The sequence below is a fragment of the Microcebus murinus genome, chromosome 5 (genome assembly GCF_040939455.1).
Source record: "Microcebus murinus isolate Inina chromosome 5, M.murinus_Inina_mat1.0, whole genome shotgun sequence".
Lineage (NCBI taxonomy): Eukaryota > Metazoa > Chordata > Mammalia > Primates > Cheirogaleidae > Microcebus > Microcebus murinus.
The window spans coordinates 114,215,296-114,232,830 of NC_134108.1; the positions used below are offsets into that span (position 1 = coordinate 114,215,296).

General features: G+C 63.5%; 5 non-coding genes across 5 annotated transcripts; all 5 read left to right on the forward strand.

Moving 5' to 3' along the window:
• Positions 1 to 1,061: 1,061 nt before the first annotated feature.
• Positions 1,062 to 1,180, forward strand: LOC142871055 (5S ribosomal RNA). The gene has a single exon (XR_012919401.1). It is a non-coding gene; the product is annotated as a 5S ribosomal RNA (ribosomal RNA).
• A 3,505-nt stretch (positions 1,181 to 4,685) lies between these two features.
• Positions 4,686 to 4,804, forward strand: LOC142871347 (5S ribosomal RNA). The gene has a single exon (XR_012919590.1). It is a non-coding gene; the product is annotated as a 5S ribosomal RNA (ribosomal RNA).
• Positions 4,805 to 8,314: 3,510 nt separating this feature from the next.
• LOC142871056 (5S ribosomal RNA) lies at positions 8,315 to 8,433 on the forward strand. Its single transcript, XR_012919402.1, has one exon. It is a non-coding gene; the product is annotated as a 5S ribosomal RNA (ribosomal RNA).
• Positions 8,434 to 11,943: 3,510 nt separating this feature from the next.
• On the forward strand, positions 11,944 to 12,062 carry LOC142871348 (5S ribosomal RNA). Its single transcript, XR_012919591.1, has one exon. It is a non-coding gene; the product is annotated as a 5S ribosomal RNA (ribosomal RNA).
• Positions 12,063 to 15,570: 3,508 nt separating this feature from the next.
• Positions 15,571 to 15,689, forward strand: LOC142871031 (5S ribosomal RNA). The gene has a single exon (XR_012919377.1). It is a non-coding gene; the product is annotated as a 5S ribosomal RNA (ribosomal RNA).
• Positions 15,690 to 17,535: the final 1,846 nt, after the last annotated feature.

Consider the following 17,535-nt stretch of genomic DNA (forward strand, 5'->3'; position numbering starts at 1 on the left):
ACGGGTGAACCTGGTCAGGGTACTTTCTCTCGGGGGCAGACTCTGATCCTGGCGGGCTACCGGTGTCTCTGTTTGCTCGTTTCTTTCTTCCATTTCGGGAAAGGCTTCCTTACTGGGTGTGGAAATCTCCTATGCCTTTCCTCGCCTATTCTGTCAGCTTTAAAATTCTCTTTCAGTTGCCACCCTCACAGATGGATTAGGAAACTCTTTCCGGTGCACTCATTAGTGAAATGACCTCAATGAAGCTGGAATCCAATATCTAATCGCCGATTTTTAGCGAGTCCACACGCCAGGGGGGTCGGGGTCCAATGCAGCCCCGGCCAGGCCCAGGCCCCTTGGACTGGGCCACAGGAGGACACAGAGGAGGGTCCCGGCCCCCACGGTCGCGTTGCCGGCAGTTCTCCAAGGGCTTGGGCGTTTTCCAGAGGTAGGAGATGGAGGGGACTGATTTCTTCAGCGCCCCACTAACCACGCCACCCCACCCATGGGACACATCCCTAGAGAGAGAGAGAGACGCCCCATACACTCGCTCCCCTCCCCCATGCGCTGTGCCCCAGCCCGGGCCCGGGGGAATAGGCGGCAGCCCACCCACAGGGTGGGGGGCGCAGCTGAAAGGGGTTGTCGGGGAGGGCGGCCCCTGCCTGGGGTCAAAGGGCGGGCGACCCGCGCGTGCGCAATCGGCGGCGGCGGCGGGGGCGGCCACGAGCTGGGGGTGGGCCAGGCGAGGAGAGGAAGGGGGCTGGAAGGTCTCCACCTTGGCGAGTCCAGCCGTGGAGGCGCATCTTGTGTGAGTGTGAGTGAGTGAGTGTGAGTGTGAGTGTGTGTGTGTGTGTGTGTGTGTGTATAGAGAGACAGCCCCCCACCCCGGCCCGCCGCTCCCTGCCCGCCCCGCCCCACCCCGCCTGTCACCCCCGTCCCTCAGAGCCCGCCGGACCCGGCCGGTGAACTCAACAGGCCCGCCCGGTGCGGGTCAGCGCCGGCGCGGGGCCTGGGGCGGGAGGAGGCGGCGGGAAAGCGCAGAGAGGCTCGGCTTCTTGAGCGGGGCAGGGGCACCCTCCGCCGTCTAGGGCCACACCACCCTGAACGCGCCCGATCTCGTCTGGTCTCAGAAGCTAAGCAGGGTCGGGCCTGGTTAGTACTTGGATGGGAGACCGCCTGGGAATACCGGGTGCCGTAGGCTTCTTCTTTTTTTTTTTTTTTTTTTTGTTTTGCCTCTTGTTCTGTCCCCTCTCTGGGAGCGAGGCGGCGGCCCGGGGCGGGGGTCACCCCCACCCTCAGCGCCCGCCGCGGTGCCTGGCGCCCCAGCCCGCACCGTGGGGCCTCCTCTTGTCCCAAGCCGCGACACCGCCGTCACGTGGCAGCATGCGTGGCTTCTGGACTGTCAGGTCTCAGACCAAAGGTCTGCTCCGTGGGAACCGACACGCTGGAGGAAACCTTGAGAGTCTGAGAGGGGAGGGAGTTCCAGAAGAAGGCCAGGATGTCATTTTGAGGGAGTATGTGACCAGAACTCGTCCCGTTGCTTTTGGGGTTCTATGGGCTACACGTAGGAATCTTTGGTGGTGGCACCTGATGTTGGGGGATCCGGAGTCACACCCAGACCTGCCCCACAGGCCTCCTTTTACTTTTCTCTTCGGATTCATTATGTTTAAAAAGTGTCTCTTATCTCTATGATTGTATTTTCTTTTCTCTCTCTTTTCAAGCAGATGATGGGAGTCCAAGTATTAAGGTGACATGTGTTGCCCGTGCCCCCCTCCCCCCTGTGTTCTTATTCATTAACCTCTGATGTTGTTCCAGCGTATTGTGGGGGTACCAATGTTAAGGTCGGGTACGTTGCCCTCTCCCAGCCTCCCCCCTCGGGTCAGAGCCTCAAGTGCGCCCATCCCCCAGTCGGTGCGCACCCACCCCATTCCTAATGGAGGTGTATGCCCATCCCCTCCCCCCACCCGCCCGACACCCACCCGATGAAGGTGATTCCTCTGTGTCCACTTGGGTGTCCGTCGGTTCGTACCCATTTGCTGGTGAGCGCGAGCACGTGGTGCTCGTGTGTCCATTCTTGGGCTACCTGGCTTACTGGAACGGGTTCCAGCTCTGGCCAGGAGAACCACGAGAGGTGCCCTCTCACCGCTGCTCCTCCTAGCTGAATAGCACTCCGTGGTGTCCACGCGCCACATTTCATTTACGCACTCGTGGGTCGATGGGCACTCGGGTCGCTTCCAGGTCTTTGCGATTGTGACTTGTGCCCTGACTCTAACCCTAACCCTTACCCAGCCCCGTCTCCTCCTCGGCCCCTGCCTGACTGACTCCTTCCCGCCCGGCCTGTCACCTGTCACCGTCCTCTGCCCCTGCCTGACACGCTCCTCCCCGCCCGGGCCGTCACCGTCCTCGGCCCCTGCCTGACGGGGCTCCTCCGTCGCCTGGGCCTTCCAAGGGCTTGGTGTGGACGCTGGTTCCAGGACGCCCTCCCAGGAACCCGGTAGCAGGGCGGCCGCAGCGTCTCGCGCCACCCAACCGTCCGCCGGCCGGCGGCCGTCGCTAAGTGGCCTGCGGGGGACGTGCCCCCACTGTGGGGCGGGCGCCCAGCCTGGTGTCTTCTCTGAGGCCCCGTGGCTGCTTTTCCCCCCCCGCAAGGGGAGAGCCGCGGAGGTGGGGACCGCCTCCTCGTGGGGACGTACACCCAGCTCTCCACGTCGGATTCCGGGGCTCTCTGTCCTGCCAGAAGGCCCAGATGGCCTGCGGGTCCTTAGAGTGGCAAAAACATCCGAAAACTGAGATTGAGGGTCCGGTGGTTGTCTGCACTTTTGTGCTGGGCACCCCAGGGAGGCCCGGGGGCTGGCTGGACAACGCGGTCTGCTGGGCGGGGGGGGGTTTGGAGGAGCAACTGATGCCCTTTGCACTTTGGGTAGCAAGTGTCTGAGGTGTCTCTGAGCCCTGCGCCATGTCGGGGGTGGGGGTGGGAGGTCGGGGGGGGTGGAGGAGCAGGAGGAGGAGGAGGAGGAGGAGGTGGGAAGGGCCGTGGCCTGCAGTCGTGTTCCCGGGGTGGCTTCTTCCACAGGCTGCTTGGCCTGGGCTCCCTGCACCTGGGCCTTTGGAGGACTGGCCCTGTGCTTGCCAACGCTTCCCCTGCAGGGACCCAGAGCTGGGAGGTTGCATCTCTCAGCCCTGGGTCGGGCAGAGCCCCAGCGGGCCATGCCCACAACCTCTCTCAGCACGGGTCCCCCAGAAGGCTCCTTTGGGACCAGGATTCTCTTGCGGGTGACTCTTTAAGGTCTGGCCCCTGGATGGAGGGGCACCAGGAGTAGAGGAGCAGGAAGGGGAAGGGGGTGGCCGTGCGAGGGGACACTTTCAGGCCAAGTCCCAGCTTCAGCCTGATCCTCCTGGGAACCCCGGGGTGTACGTCACACCTCCTGGTTGTCCCGCTCTGAGACAAGGAGCCGGGCTTCGCATTCCCCCAGCAGCCAGTCGTGGGCTGAGGACACCTGGGGCGTTGGGAACTCCCTGGCTTCTCCTTGGCTTAACATCTGGAGCTGCTTGGGAATCGTGCCGCCACACACACCCGAGTGCAGGTGTCTTCTGCACAGACTGCGGGCCTCGCTCTTCTGAATGCCGCTAGCTCGCCACCCACCCACGGGTGAACCTGGTCAGGGTACTTTCTCTCGGGGGCAGACTCTGATCCTGGCGGGCTACCGGTGTCTCTGTTTGCTCGTTTCTTTCTTCCATTTCGGGAAAGGCTTCCTTACTGGGTGTGGAAATCTCCTATGCCTTTCCTCGCCTATTCTGTCAGCTTTAAAATTCTCTTTCAGTTGCCACCCTCACAGATGGATTAGGAAACTCTTTCCGGTGCACTCATTAGTGAAATGACCTCAATGAAGCTGGAATCCAATATCTAATCGCCGATTTTTAGCGAGTCCACACGCCAGGGGGGTCGGGGTCCAATGCAGCCCCGGCCAGGCCCAGGCCCCTTGGACTGGGCCACAGGAGGACACAGAGGAGGGTCCCGGCCCCCACGGTCGCGTTGCCGGCAGTTCTCCAAGGGCTTGGGCGTTTTCCAGAGGTAGGAGATGGAGGGGACTGATTTCTTCAGCGCCCCACTAACCACGCCACCCCACCCATGGGACACATCCCTAGAGAGAGAGAGAGACGCCCCATACACTCGCTCCCCTCCCCCATGCGCTGTGCCCCAGCCCGGGCCCGGGGGAATAGGCGGCAGCCCACCCACAGGGTGGGGGGCGCAGCTGAAAGGGGTTGTCGGGGAGGGCGGCCCCTGCCTGGGGTCAAAGGGCGGGCGACCCGCGCGTGCGCAATCGGCGGCGGCGGCGGGGGCGGCCACGAGCTGGGGGTGGGCCAGGCGAGGAGAGGAAGGGGGCTGGAAGGTCTCCACCTTGGCGAGTCCAGCCGTGGAGGCGCATCTTGTGTGAGTGTGAGTGAGTGAGTGTGAGTGTGAGTGTGTGTGTGTGTGTGTGTGTGTGTATAGAGAGACAGCCCCCCACCCCGGCCCGCCGCTCCCTGCCCGCCCCGCCCCACCCCGCCTGTCACCCCCGTCCCTCGGAGCCCGCCGGACCCGGCCGGTGAACTCAACAGGCCCGCCCGGTGCGGGTCAGCGCTGGCGCGGGGCCTGGGGCGGGAGGAGGCGGCGGGAAAGCGCAGAGAGGCTCGGCTTCTTGAGCGGGGCAGGGGCGCCCTCCGCCGTCTAGGGCCACACCACCCTGAACGCGCCCGATCTCGTCTGGTCTCGGAAGCTAAGCAGGGTCGGGCCTGGTTAGTACTTGGATGGGAGACCGCCTGGGAATACCGGGTGCCGTAGGCTTCTTTTTTTTTTTTTTTTTTTTTTTGTTTTGCCTCTTGTTCTGTCCCCTCTCTGGGAGCGAGGCGGCGGCCCGGGGCGGGGGTCACCCCCACCCTCAGCGCCCGCCGCGGTGCCTGGCGCCCCAGCCCGCACCGTGGGGCCTCCTCTTGTCCCAAGCCGCGACACCGCCGTCACGCGGCAGCATGCGTGGCTTCTGGACTGTCAGGTCTCAGACCAAAGGTCTGCTCCGTGGGAACCGACACGCTGGAGGAAACCTTGAGAGTCTGAGAGGGGAGGGAGTTCCAGAAGAAGGCCAGGATGTCATTTTGAGGGAGTATGTGACCAGAACTCGTCCCGTTGCTTTTGGGGTTCTATGGGCTACACGTAGGAATCTTTGGTGGTGGCACCTGATGTTGGGGGATCCGGAGTCACACCCAGACCTGCCCCACAGGCCTCCTTTTACTTTTCTCTTCGGATTCATTATGTTTAAAAAGTGTCTCTTATCTCTATGATTGCATTTTCTTTTCTCTCTCTTTTCAAGCAGATGATGGGAGTCCAAGTATTAAGGTGACATGTGTTGCCCGTGCCCCCCTCCCCCCTGTGTTCTTATTCATTAACCTCTGATGTTGTTCCAGCGTATTGTGGGGGTACCAATGTTAAGGTCGGGTACGTTGCCCTCTCCCAGCCTCCCCCCTCGGGTCAGAGCCTCAAGTGCGCCCATCCCCCAGTCGGTGCGCACCCACCCCATTCCTAATGGAGGTGTATGCCCATCCCCTCCCCCCACCCGCCCGACACCCACCCGATGAAGGTGATTCCTCTGTGTCCACTTGGGTGTCCGTCGGTTCGTACCCATTTGCTGGTGAGCGCGAGCACGTGGTGCTCGTGTGTCCATTCTTGGGCTACCTGGCTTACTGGAACGGGTTCCAGCTCTGGCCAGGAGAACCACGAGAGGTGCCCTCTCACCGCTGCTCCTCCTAGCTGAATAGCACTCCGTGGTGTCCACGCGCCACATTTCATTTACGCACTCGTGGGTCGATGGGCACTCGGGTCGCTTCCAGGTCTTTGCGATTGTGACTTGTGCCCTGACTCTAACCCTAACCCTTACCCAGCCCCGTCTCCTCCTCGGCCCCTGCCTGACTGACTCCTTCCCGCCCGGCCTGTCACCTGTCACCGTCCTCTGCCCCTGCCTGACACGCTCCTCCCCGCCCGGGCCGTCACCGTCCTCGGCCCCTGCCTGACGGGGCTCCTCCGTCGCCTGGGCCTTCCAAGGGCTTGGTGTGGACGCTGGTTCCAGGACGCCCTCCCAGGAACCCGGTAGCAGGGCGGCCGCAGCGTCTCGCGCCACCCAACCGTCCGCCGGCCGGCGGCCGTCGCTAAGTGGCCTGCGGGGGACGTGCCCCCACTGTGGGGCGGGCGCCCAGCCTGGTGTCTTCTCTGAGGCCCCGTGGCTGCTTTTCCCCCCCCGCAAGGGGAGAGCCGCGGAGGTGGGGACCGCCTCCTCGTGGGGACGTACACCCAGCTCTCCACGTCGGATTCCGGGGCTCTCTGTCCTGCCAGAAGGCCCAGCTGGCCTGCGGGTCCTTAGAGTGGCAAAAACATCCGAAAACTGAGATTGAGGGTCCGGTGGTTGTCTGCACTTTTGTGCTGGGCACCCCAGGGAGGCCCGGGGGCTGGCTGGACAACGCGGTCTGCTGGGCGGGGGGGGGGTTTGGAGGAGCAACTGATGCCCTTTGCACTTTGGGTAGCAAGTGTCTGAGGTGTCTCTGAGCCCTGCGCCATGTCGGGGGTGGGGGTGGGAGGTCGGGGGGGGGGGGTGGAGGAGCAGGAGGAGGAGGAGGAGGAGGAGGTGGGAAGGGCCGTGGCCTGCAGTCGTGTTCCCGGGGTGGCTTCTTCCACAGGCTGCTTGGCCTGGGCTCCCTGCACCTGGGCCTTTGGAGGACTGGCCCTGTGCTTGCCAACGCTTCCCCTGCAGGGACCCAGAGCTGGGGGGTTGCATCTCTCAGCCCTGGGTCGGGCAGAGCCCCAGCGGGCCATGCCCACAACCTCTCTCAGCACGGGTCCCCCAGAAGGCTCCTTTGGGACCAGGATTCTCTTGCGGGTGACTCTTTAAGGTCTGGCCCCTGGATGGAGGGGCACCAGGAGTAGAGGAGCAGGAAGGGGAAGGGGGTGGCCGTGCGAGGGGACACTTTCAGGCCAAGTCCCAGCTTCAGCCTGATCCTCCTGGGAACCCCGGGGTGTACGTCACACCTCCTGGTTGTCCCGCTCTGAGACAAGGAGCCGGGCTTCGCATTCCCCCAGCAGCCAGTCGTGGGCTGAGGACACCTGGGGCGTTGGGAACTCCCTGGCTTCTCCTTGGCTTAACATCTGGAGCTGCTTGGGAATCGCGCCGCCACACACACCCGAGTGCAGGTGTCTTCTGCACAGACTGCGGGCCTCGCTCTTCTGAATGCCGCTAGCTCGCCACCCACCCACGGGTGAACCTGGTCAGGGTACTTTCTCTCGGGGGCAGACTCTGATCCTGGCGGGCTACCGGTGTCTCTGTTTGCTCGTTTCTTTCTTCCATTTCGGGAAAGGCTTCCTTACTGGGTGTGGAAATCTCCTATGCCTTTCCTCGCCTATTCTGTCAGCTTTAAAATTCTCTTTCAGTTGCCACCCTCACAGATGGATTAGGAAACTCTTTCCGGTGCACTCATTAGTGAAATGACCTCAATGAAGCTGGAATCCAATATCTAATCGCCGATTTTTAGCGAGTCCACACGCCAGGGGGGTCGGGGTCCAATGCAGCCCCGGCCAGGCCCAGGCCCCTTGGACTGGGCCACAGGAGGACACAGAGGAGGGTCCCGGCCCCCACGGTCGCGTTGCCGGCAGTTCTCCAAGGGCTTGGGCGTTTTCCAGAGGTAGGAGATGGAGGGGACTGATTTCTTCAGCGCCCCACTAACCACGCCACCCCACCCATGGGACACATCCCTAGAGAGAGAGAGAGACGCCCCATACACTCGCTCCCCTCCCCCATGCGCTGTGCCCCAGCCCGGGCCCGGGGGAATAGGCGGCAGCCCACCCACAGGGTGGGGGGCGCAGCTGAAAGGGGTTGTCGGGGAGGGCGGCCCCTGCCTGGGGTCAAAGGGCGGGCGACCCGCGCGTGCGCAATCGGCGGCGGCGGCGGGGGCGGCCACGAGCTGGGGGTGGGCCAGGCGAGGAGAGGAAGGGGGCTGGAAGGTCTCCACCTTGGCGAGTCCAGCCGTGGAGGCGCATCTTGTGTGAGTGTGAGTGAGTGAGTGTGAGTGTGAGTGTGTGTGTGTGTGTGTGTGTGTGTATAGAGAGACAGCCCCCCACCCCGGCCCGCCGCTCCCTGCCCGCCCCGCCCCACCCCGCCTGTCACCCCCGTCCCTCAGAGCCCGCCGGACCCGGCCGGTGAACTCAACAGGCCCGCCCGGTGCGGGTCAGCGCCGGCGCGGGGCCTGGGGCGGGAGGAGGCGGCGGGAAAGCGCAGAGAGGCTCGGCTTCTTGAGCGGGGCAGGGGCGCCCTCCGCCGTCTAGGGCCACACCACCCTGAACGCGCCCGATCTCGTCTGGTCTCAGAAGCTAAGCAGGGTCGGGCCTGGTTAGTACTTGGATGGGAGACCGCCTGGGAATACCGGGTGCCGTAGGCTTCTTCTTTTTTTTTTTTTTTTTTTTTGTTTTGCCTCTTGTTCTGTCCCCTCTCTGGGAGCGAGGCGGCGGCCCGGGGCGGGGGTCACCCCCACCCTCAGCGCCCGCCGCGGTGCCTGGCGCCCCAGCCCGCACCGTGGGGCCTCCTCTTGTCCCAAGCCGCGACACCGCCGTCACGTGGCAGCATGCGTGGCTTCTGGACTGTCAGGTCTCAGACCAAAGGTCTGCTCCGTGGGAACCGACACGCTGGAGGAAACCTTGAGAGTCTGAGAGGGGAGGGAGTTCCAGAAGAAGGCCAGGATGTCATTTTGAGGGAGTATGTGACCAGAACTCGTCCCGTTGCTTTTGGGGTTCTATGGGCTACACGTAGGAATCTTTGGTGGTGGCACCTGATGTTGGGGGATCCGGAGTCACACCCAGACCTGCCCCACAGGCCTCCTTTTACTTTTCTCTTCGGATTCATTATGTTTAAAAAGTGTCTCTTATCTCTATGATTGTATTTTCTTTTCTCTCTCTTTTCAAGCAGATGATGGGAGTCCAAGTATTAAGGTGACATGTGTTGCCCGTGCCCCCCTCCCCCCTGTGTTCTTATTCATTAACCTCTGATGTTGTTCCAGCGTATTGTGGGGGTACCAATGTTAAGGTCGGGTACGTTGCCCTCTCCCAGCCTCCCCCCTCGGGTCAGAGCCTCAAGTGCGCCCATCCCCCAGTCGGTGCGCACCCACCCCATTCCTAATGGAGGTGTATGCCCATCCCCTCCCCCCACCCGCCCGACACCCACCCGATGAAGGTGATTCCTCTGTGTCCACTTGGGTGTCCGTCGGTTCGTACCCATTTGCTGGTGAGCGCGAGCACGTGGTGCTCGTGTGTCCATTCTTGGGCTACCTGGCTTACTGGAACGGGTTCCAGCTCTGGCCAGGAGAACCACGAGAGGTGCCCTCTCACCGCTGCTCCTCCTAGCTGAATAGCACTCCGTGGTGTCCACGCGCCACATTTCATTTACGCACTCGTGGGTCGATGGGCACTCGGGTCGCTTCCAGGTCTTTGCGATTGTGACTTGTGCCCTGACTCTAACCCTAACCCTTACCCAGCCCCGTCTCCTCCTCGGCCCCTGCCTGACTGACTCCTTCCCGCCCGGCCTGTCACCTGTCACCGTCCTCTGCCCCTGCCTGACACGCTCCTCCCCGCCCGGGCCGTCACCGTCCTCGGCCCCTGCCTGACGGGGCTCCTCCGTCGCCTGGGCCTTCCAAGGGCTTGGTGTGGACGCTGGTTCCAGGACGCCCTCCCAGGAACCCGGTAGCAGGGCGGCCGCAGCGTCTCGCGCCACCCAACCGTCCGCCGGCCGGCGGCCGTCGCTAAGTGGCCTGCGGGGGACGTGCCCCCACTGTGGGGCGGGCGCCCAGCCTGGTGTCTTCTCTGAGGCCCCGTGGCTGCTTTTCCCCCCCCGCAAGGGGAGAGCCGCGGAGGTGGGGACCGCCTCCTCGTGGGGACGTACACCCAGCTCTCCACGTCGGATTCCGGGGCTCTCTGTCCTGCCAGAAGGCCCAGATGGCCTGCGGGTCCTTAGAGTGGCAAAAACATCCGAAAACTGAGATTGAGGGTCCGGTGGTTGTCTGCACTTTTGTGCTGGGCACCCCAGGGAGGCCCGGGGGCTGGCTGGACAACGCGGTCTGCTGGGCGGGGGGGGGTTTGGAGGAGCAACTGATGCCCTTTGCACTTTGGGTAGCAAGTGTCTGAGGTGTCTCTGAGCCCTGCGCCATGTCGGGGGTGGGGGTGGGAGGTCGGGGGGGGGTGGAGGAGCAGGAGGAGGAGGAGGAGGAGGAGGTGGGAAGGGCCGTGGCCTGCAGTCGTGTTCCCGGGGTGGCTTCTTCCACAGGCTGCTTGGCCTGGGCTCCCTGCACCTGGGCCTTTGGAGGACTGGCCCTGTGCTTGCCAACGCTTCCCCTGCAGGGACCCAGAGCTGGGAGGTTGCATCTCTCAGCCCTGGGTCGGGCAGAGCCCCAGCGGGCCATGCCCACAACCTCTCTCAGCACGGGTCCCCCAGAAGGCTCCTTTGGGACCAGGATTCTCTTGCGGGTGACTCTTTAAGGTCTGGCCCCTGGATGGAGGGGCACCAGGAGTAGAGGAGCAGGAAGGGGAAGGGGGTGGCCGTGCGAGGGGACACTTTCAGGCCAAGTCCCAGCTTCAGCCTGATCCTCCTGGGAACCCCGGGGTGTACGTCACACCTCCTGGTTGTCCCGCTCTGAGACAAGGAGCCGGGCTTCGCATTCCCCCAGCAGCCAGTCGTGGGCTGAGGACACCTGGGGCGTTGGGAACTCCCTGGCTTCTCCTTGGCTTAACATCTGGAGCTGCTTGGGAATCGTGCCGCCACACACACCCGAGTGCAGGTGTCTTCTGCACAGACTGCGGGCCTCGCTCTTCTGAATGCCGCTAGCTCGCCACCCACCCACGGGTGAACCTGGTCAGGGTACTTTCTCTCGGGGGCAGACTCTGATCCTGGCGGGCTACCGGTGTCTCTGTTTGCTCGTTTCTTTCTTCCATTTCGGGAAAGGCTTCCTTACTGGGTGTGGAAATCTCCTATGCCTTTCCTCGCCTATTCTGTCAGCTTTAAAATTCTCTTTCAGTTGCCACCCTCACAGATGGATTAGGAAACTCTTTCCGGTGCACTCATTAGTGAAATGACCTCAATGAAGCTGGAATCCAATATCTAATCGCCGATTTTTAGCGAGTCCACACGCCAGGGGGGTCGGGGTCCAATGCAGCCCCGGCCAGGCCCAGGCCCCTTGGACTGGGCCACAGGAGGACACAGAGGAGGGTCCCGGCCCCCACGGTCGCGTTGCCGGCAGTTCTCCAAGGGCTTGGGCGTTTTCCAGAGGTAGGAGATGGAGGGGACTGATTTCTTCAGCGCCCCACTAACCACGCCACCCCACCCATGGGACACATCCCTAGAGAGAGAGAGAGACGCCCCATACACTCGCTCCCCTCCCCCATGCGCTGTGCCCCAGCCCGGGCCCGGGGGAATAGGCGGCAGCCCACCCACAGGGTGGGGGGCGCAGCTGAAAGGGGTTGTCGGGGAGGGCGGCCCCTGCCTGGGGTCAAAGGGCGGGCGACCCGCGCGTGCGCAATCGGCGGCGGCGGCGGCGGGGGCGGCCACGAGCTGGGGGTGGGCCAGGCGAGGAGAGGAAGGGGGCTGGAAGGTCTCCACCTTGGCGAGTCCAGCCGTGGAGGCGCATCTTGTGTGAGTGTGAGTGAGTGAGTGTGAGTGTGAGTGTGTGTGTGTGTGTGTGTGTGTGTATAGAGAGACAGCCCCCCACCCCGGCCCGCCGCTCCCTGCCCGCCCCGCCCCACCCCGCCTGTCACCCCCGTCCCTCGGAGCCCGCCGGACCCGGCCGGTGAACTCAACAGGCCCGCCCGGTGCGGGTCAGCGCCGGCGCGGGGCCTGGGGCGGGAGGAGGCGGCGGGAAAGCGCAGAGAGGCTCGGCTTCTTGAGCGGGGCAGGGGCGCCCTCTGCCGTCTAGGGCCACACCACCCTGAACGCGCCCGATCTCGTCTGGTCTCGGAAGCTAAGCAGGGTCGGGCCTGGTTAGTACTTGGATGGGAGACCGCCTGGGAATACCGGGTGCCGTAGGCTTCTTTTTTTTTTTTTTTTTTTTTTGTTTTGCCTCTTGTTCTGTCCCCTCTCTGGGAGCGAGGAGGCGGCCCGGGGCGGGGGTCACCCCCACCCTCAGCGCCCGCCGCGGTGCCTGGCGCCCCAGCCCGCACCGTGGGGCCTCCTCTTGTCCCAAGCCGCGACACCGCCGTCACGCGCCAGCATGCGTGGCTTCTGGACTGTCAGGTCTCAGACCAAAGGTCTGCTCCGTGGGAACCGACACGCTGGAGGAAACCTTGAGAGTCTGAGAGGGGAGGGAGTTCCAGAAGAAGGCCAGGATGTCATTTTGAGGGAGTATGTGACCAGAACTCGTCCCGTTGCTTTTGGGGTTCTATGGGCTACACGTAGGAATCTTTGGTGGTGGCACCTGATGTTGGGGGATCCGGAGTCACACCCAGACCTGCCCCACAGGCCTCCTTTTACTTTTCTCTTCGGATTCATTATGTTTAAAAAGTGTCTCTTATCTCTATGATTGCATTTTCTTTTCTCTCTCTTTTCAAGCAGATGATGGGAGTCCAAGTATTAAGGTGACATGTGTTGCCCGTGCCCCCCTCCCCCCTGTGTTCTTATTCATTAACCTCTGATGTTGTTCCAGCGTATTGTGGGGGTACCAATGTTAAGGTCGGGTACGTTGCCCTCTCCCAGCCTCCCCCCTCGGGTCAGAGCCTCAAGTGCGCCCATCCCCCAGTCGGTGCGCACCCACCCCATTCCTAATGGAGGTGTATGCCCATCCCCTCCCCCCACCCGCCCGACACCCACCCGATGAAGGTGATTCCTCTGTGTCCACTTGGGTGTCCGTCGGTTCGTACCCATTTGCTGGTGAGCGCGAGCACGTGGTGCTCGTGTGTCCATTCTTGGGCTACCTGGCTTACTGGAACGGGTTCCAGCTCTGGCCAGGAGAACCACGAGAGGTGCCCTCTCACCGCTGCTCCTCCTAGCTGAATAGCACTCCGTGGTGTCCACGCGCCACATTTCATTTACGCACTCGTGGGTCGATGGGCACTCGGGTCGCTTCCAGGTCTTTGCGATTGTGACTTGTGCCCTGACTCTAACCCTAACCCTTACCCAGCCCCGTCTCCTCCTCGGCCCCTGCCTGACTGACTCCTTCCCGCCCGGCCTGTCACCTGTCACCGTCCTCTGCCCCTGCCTGACACGCTCCTCCCCGCCCGGGCCGTCACCGTCCTCGGCCCCTGCCTGACGGGGCTCCTCCGTCGCCTGGGCCTTCCAAGGGCTTGGTGTGGACGCTGGTTCCAGGACGCCCTCCCAGGAACCCGGTAGCAGGGCGGCCGCAGCGTCTCGCGCCACCCAACCGTCCGCCGGCCGGCGGCCGTCGCTAAGTGGCCTGCGGGGGACGTGCCCCCACTGTGGGGCGGGCGCCCAGCCTGGTGTCTTCTCTGAGGCCCCGTGGCTGCTTTTCCCCCCCCCGCAAGGGGAGAGCCGCGGAGGTGGGGACCGCCTCCTCGTGGGGACGTACACCCAGCTCTCCACGTCGGATTCCGGGGCTCTCTGTCCTGCCAGAAGGCCCAGCTGGCCTGCGGGTCCTTAGAGTGGCAAAAACATCCGAAAACTGAGATTGAGGGTCCGGTGGTTGTCTGCACTTTTGTGCTGGGCACCCCAGGGAGGCCCGGGGGCTGGCTGGACAACGCGGTCTGCTGGGCGGGGGGGGGTTTGGAGGAGCAACTGATGCCCTTTGCACTTTGGGTAGCAAGTGTCTGAGGTGTCTCTGAGCCCTGCGCCATGTCGGGGGTGGGGGTGGGAGGTCGGGGGGGGGGGTGGAGGAGCAGGAGGAGGAGGAGGAGGAGGAGGTGGGAAGGGCCGTGGCCTGCAGTCGTGTTCCCGGGGTGGCTTCTTCCACAGGCTGCTTGGCCTGGGCTCCCTGCACCTGGGCCTTTGGAGGACTGGCCCTGTGCTTGCCAACGCTTCCCCTGCAGGGACCCAGAGCTGGGAGGTTGCATCTCTCAGCCCTGGGTCGGGCAGAGCCCCAGCGGGCCATGCCCACAACCTCTCTCAGCACGGGTCCCCCAGAAGGCTCCTTTGGGACCAGGATTCTCTTGCGGGTGACTCTTTAAGGTCTGGCCCCTGGATGGAGGGGCACCAGGAGTAGAGGAGCAGGAAGGGGAAGGGGGTGGCCGTGCGAGGGGACACTTTCAGGCCAAGTCCCAGCTTCAGCCTGATCCTCCTGGGAACCCCGGGGTGTACGTCACACCTCCTGGTTGTCCCGCTCTGAGACAAGGAGCCGGGCTTCGCATTCCCCCAGCAGCCAGTCGTGGGCTGAGGACACCTGGGGCGTTGGGAACTCCCTGGCTTCTCCTTGGCTTAACATCTGGAGCTGCTTGGGAATCGCGCCGCCACACACACCCGAGTGCAGGTGTCTTCTGCACAGACTGCGGGCCTCGCTCTTCTGAATGCCGCTAGCTCGCCACCCACCCACGGGTGAACCTGGTCAGGGTACTTTCTCTCGGGGGCAGACTCTGATCCTGGCGGGCTACCGGTGTCTCTGTTTGCTCGTTTCTTTCTTCCATTTCGGGAAAGGCTTCCTTACTGGGTGTGGAAATCTCCTATGCCTTTCCTCGCCTATTCTGTCAGCTTTAAAATTCTCTTTCAGTTGCCACCCTCACAGATGGATTAGGAAACTCTTTCCGGTGCACTCATTAGTGAAATGACCTCAATGAAGCTGGAATCCAATATCTAATCGCCGATTTTTAGCGAGTCCACACGCCAGGGGGGTCGGGGTCCAATGCAGCCCCGGCCAGGCCCAGGCCCCTTGGACTGGGCCACAGGAGGACACAGAGGAGGGTCCCGGCCCCCACGGTCGCGTTGCCGGCAGTTCTCCAAGGGCTTGGGCGTTTTCCAGAGGTAGGAGATGGAGGGGACTGATTTCTTCAGCGCCCCACTAACCACGCCACCCCACCCATGGGACACATCCCTAGAGAGAGAGAGAGACGCCCCATACACTCGCTCCCCTCCCCCATGCGCTGTGCCCCAGCCCGGGCCCGGGGGAATAGGCGGCAGCCCACCCACAGGGTGGGGGGCGCAGCTGAAAGGGGTTGTCGGGGAGGGCGGCCCCTGCCTGGGGTCAAAGGGCGGGCGACCCGCGCGTGCGCAATCGGCGGCGGCGGCGGGGGCGGCCACGAGCTGGGGGTGGGCCAGGCGAGGAGAGGAAGGGGGCTGGAAGGTCTCCACCTTGGCGAGTCCAGCCGTGGAGGCGCATCTTGTGTGAGTGTGAGTGAGTGAGTGTGAGTGTGAGTGTGTGTGTGTGTGTGTGTGTGTGTATAGAGAGACAGCCCCCCACCCCGGCCCGCCGCTCCCTGCCCGCCCCGCCCCGCCCCGCCTGTCACCCCCGTCCCTCGGAGCCCGCCGGACCCGGCCGGTGAACTCAACAGGCCCGCCCGGTGCGGGTCAGCGCCGGCGCGGGGCCTGGGGCGGGAGGAGGCGGCGGGGAAGCGCAGAGAGGCTCGGCTTCTTGAGCGGGGCAGGGGCGCCCTCCGCCGTCTAGGGCCACACCACCCTGAACGCGCCCGATCTCGTCTGGTCTCGGAAGCTAAGCAGGGTCGGGCCTGGTTAGTACTTGGATGGGAGACCGCCTGGGAATACCGGGTGCCGTAGGCTTCTTTTTTTTTTTTTTTTTTTTTTTGTTTTGCCTCTTGTTCTGTCCCCTCTCTGGGAGCGAGGCGGCGGCCCGGGGCGGGGGTCACCCCCACCCTCAGCGCCCGCCGCGGTGCCTGGCGCCCCAGCCCGCACCGTGGGGCCTCCTCTTGTCCCAAGCCGCGACACCGCCGTCACGCGGCAGCATGCGTGGCTTCTGGACTGTCAGGTCTCAGACCAAAGGTCTGCTCCGTGGGAACCGACACGCTGGAGGAAACCTTGAGAGTCTGAGAGGGGAGGGAGTTCCAGAAGAAGGCCAGGATGTCATTTTGAGGGAGTATGTGACCAGAACTCGTCCCGTTGCTTTTGGGGTTCTATGGGCTACACGTAGGAATCTTTGGTGGTGGCACCTGATGTTGGGGGATCCGGAGTCACACCCAGACCTGCCCCACAGGCCTCCTTTTACTTTTCTCTTCGGATTCATTATGTTTAAAAAGTGTCTCTTATCTCTATGATTGCATTTTCTTTTCTCTCTCTTTTCAAGCAGATGATGGGAGTCCAAGTATTAAGGTGACATGTGTTGCCCGTGCCCCCCTCCCCCCTGTGTTCTTATTCATTAACCTCTGATGTTGTTCCAGCGTATTGTGGGGGTACCAATGTTAAGGTCGGGTACGTTGCCCTCTCCCAGCCTCCCCCCTCGGGTCAGAGCCTCAAGTGCGCCCATCCCCCAGTCGGTGCGCACCCACCCCATTCCTAATGGAGGTGTATGCCCATCCCCTCCCCCCACCCGCCCGACACCCACCCGATGAAGGTGATTCCTCTGTGTCCACTTGGGTGTCCGTCGGTTCGTACCCATTTGCTGGTGAGCGCGAGCACGTGGTGCTCGTGTGTCCATTCTTGGGCTACCTGGCTTACTGGAACGGGTTCCAGCTCTGGCCAGGAGAACCACGAGAGGTGCCCTCTCACCGCTGCTCCTCCTAGCTGAATAGCACTCCGTGGTGTCCACGCGCCACATTTCATTTACGCACTCGTGGGTCGATGGGCACTCGGGTCGCTTCCAGGTCTTTGCGATTGTGACTTGTGCCCTGACTCTAACCCTAACCCTTACCCAGCCCCGTCTCCTCCTCGGCCCCTGCCTGACTGACTCCTTCCCGCCCGGCCTGTCACCTGTCACCGTCCTCTGCCCCTGCCTGACACGCTCCTCTCCCCGCCCGGGCCGTCACCGTCCTCAGCCCCTGCCTGACGGGGCTCCTCCGTCGCCTGGGCCTTCCAAGGGCTTGGTGTGGACGCTGGTTCCAGGACGCCCTCCCAGGAACCCGGTAGCAGGGCGGCCGCAGCGTCTCGCGCCACCCAACCGTCCGCCGGCCGGCGGCCGTCGCTAAGTGGCCTGCGGGGGACGTGCCCCCACTGTGGGGCGGGCGCCCAGCCTGGTGTCTTCTCTGAGGCCCCGTGGCTGCTTTTCCCCCCCCGCAAGGGGAGAGCCGCGGAGGTGGGGACCGCCTCCTCGTGGGGACGTACACCCAGCTCTCCACGTCGGATTCCGGGGCTCTCTGTCCTGCCAGAAGGCCCAGCTGGCCTGCGGGTCCTTAGAGTGGCAAAAACATCCGAAAACTGAGATTGAGGGTCCGGTGGTTGTCTGCACTTTTGTGCTGGGCACCCCAGGGAGGCCCGGGGGCTGGCTGGACAACGCGGTCTGCTGGGCGGGGGGGGGGTTTGGAGGAGCAACTGATGCCCTTTGCACTTTGGGTAGCAAGTGTCTGAGGTGTCTCTGAGCCCTGCGCCATGTCGGGGGTGGGGGTGGGAGGTCGGGGGGGGGGTGGAGGAGCAGGAGGAGGAGGAGGAGGAGGAGGTGGGAAGGGCCGTGGCCTGC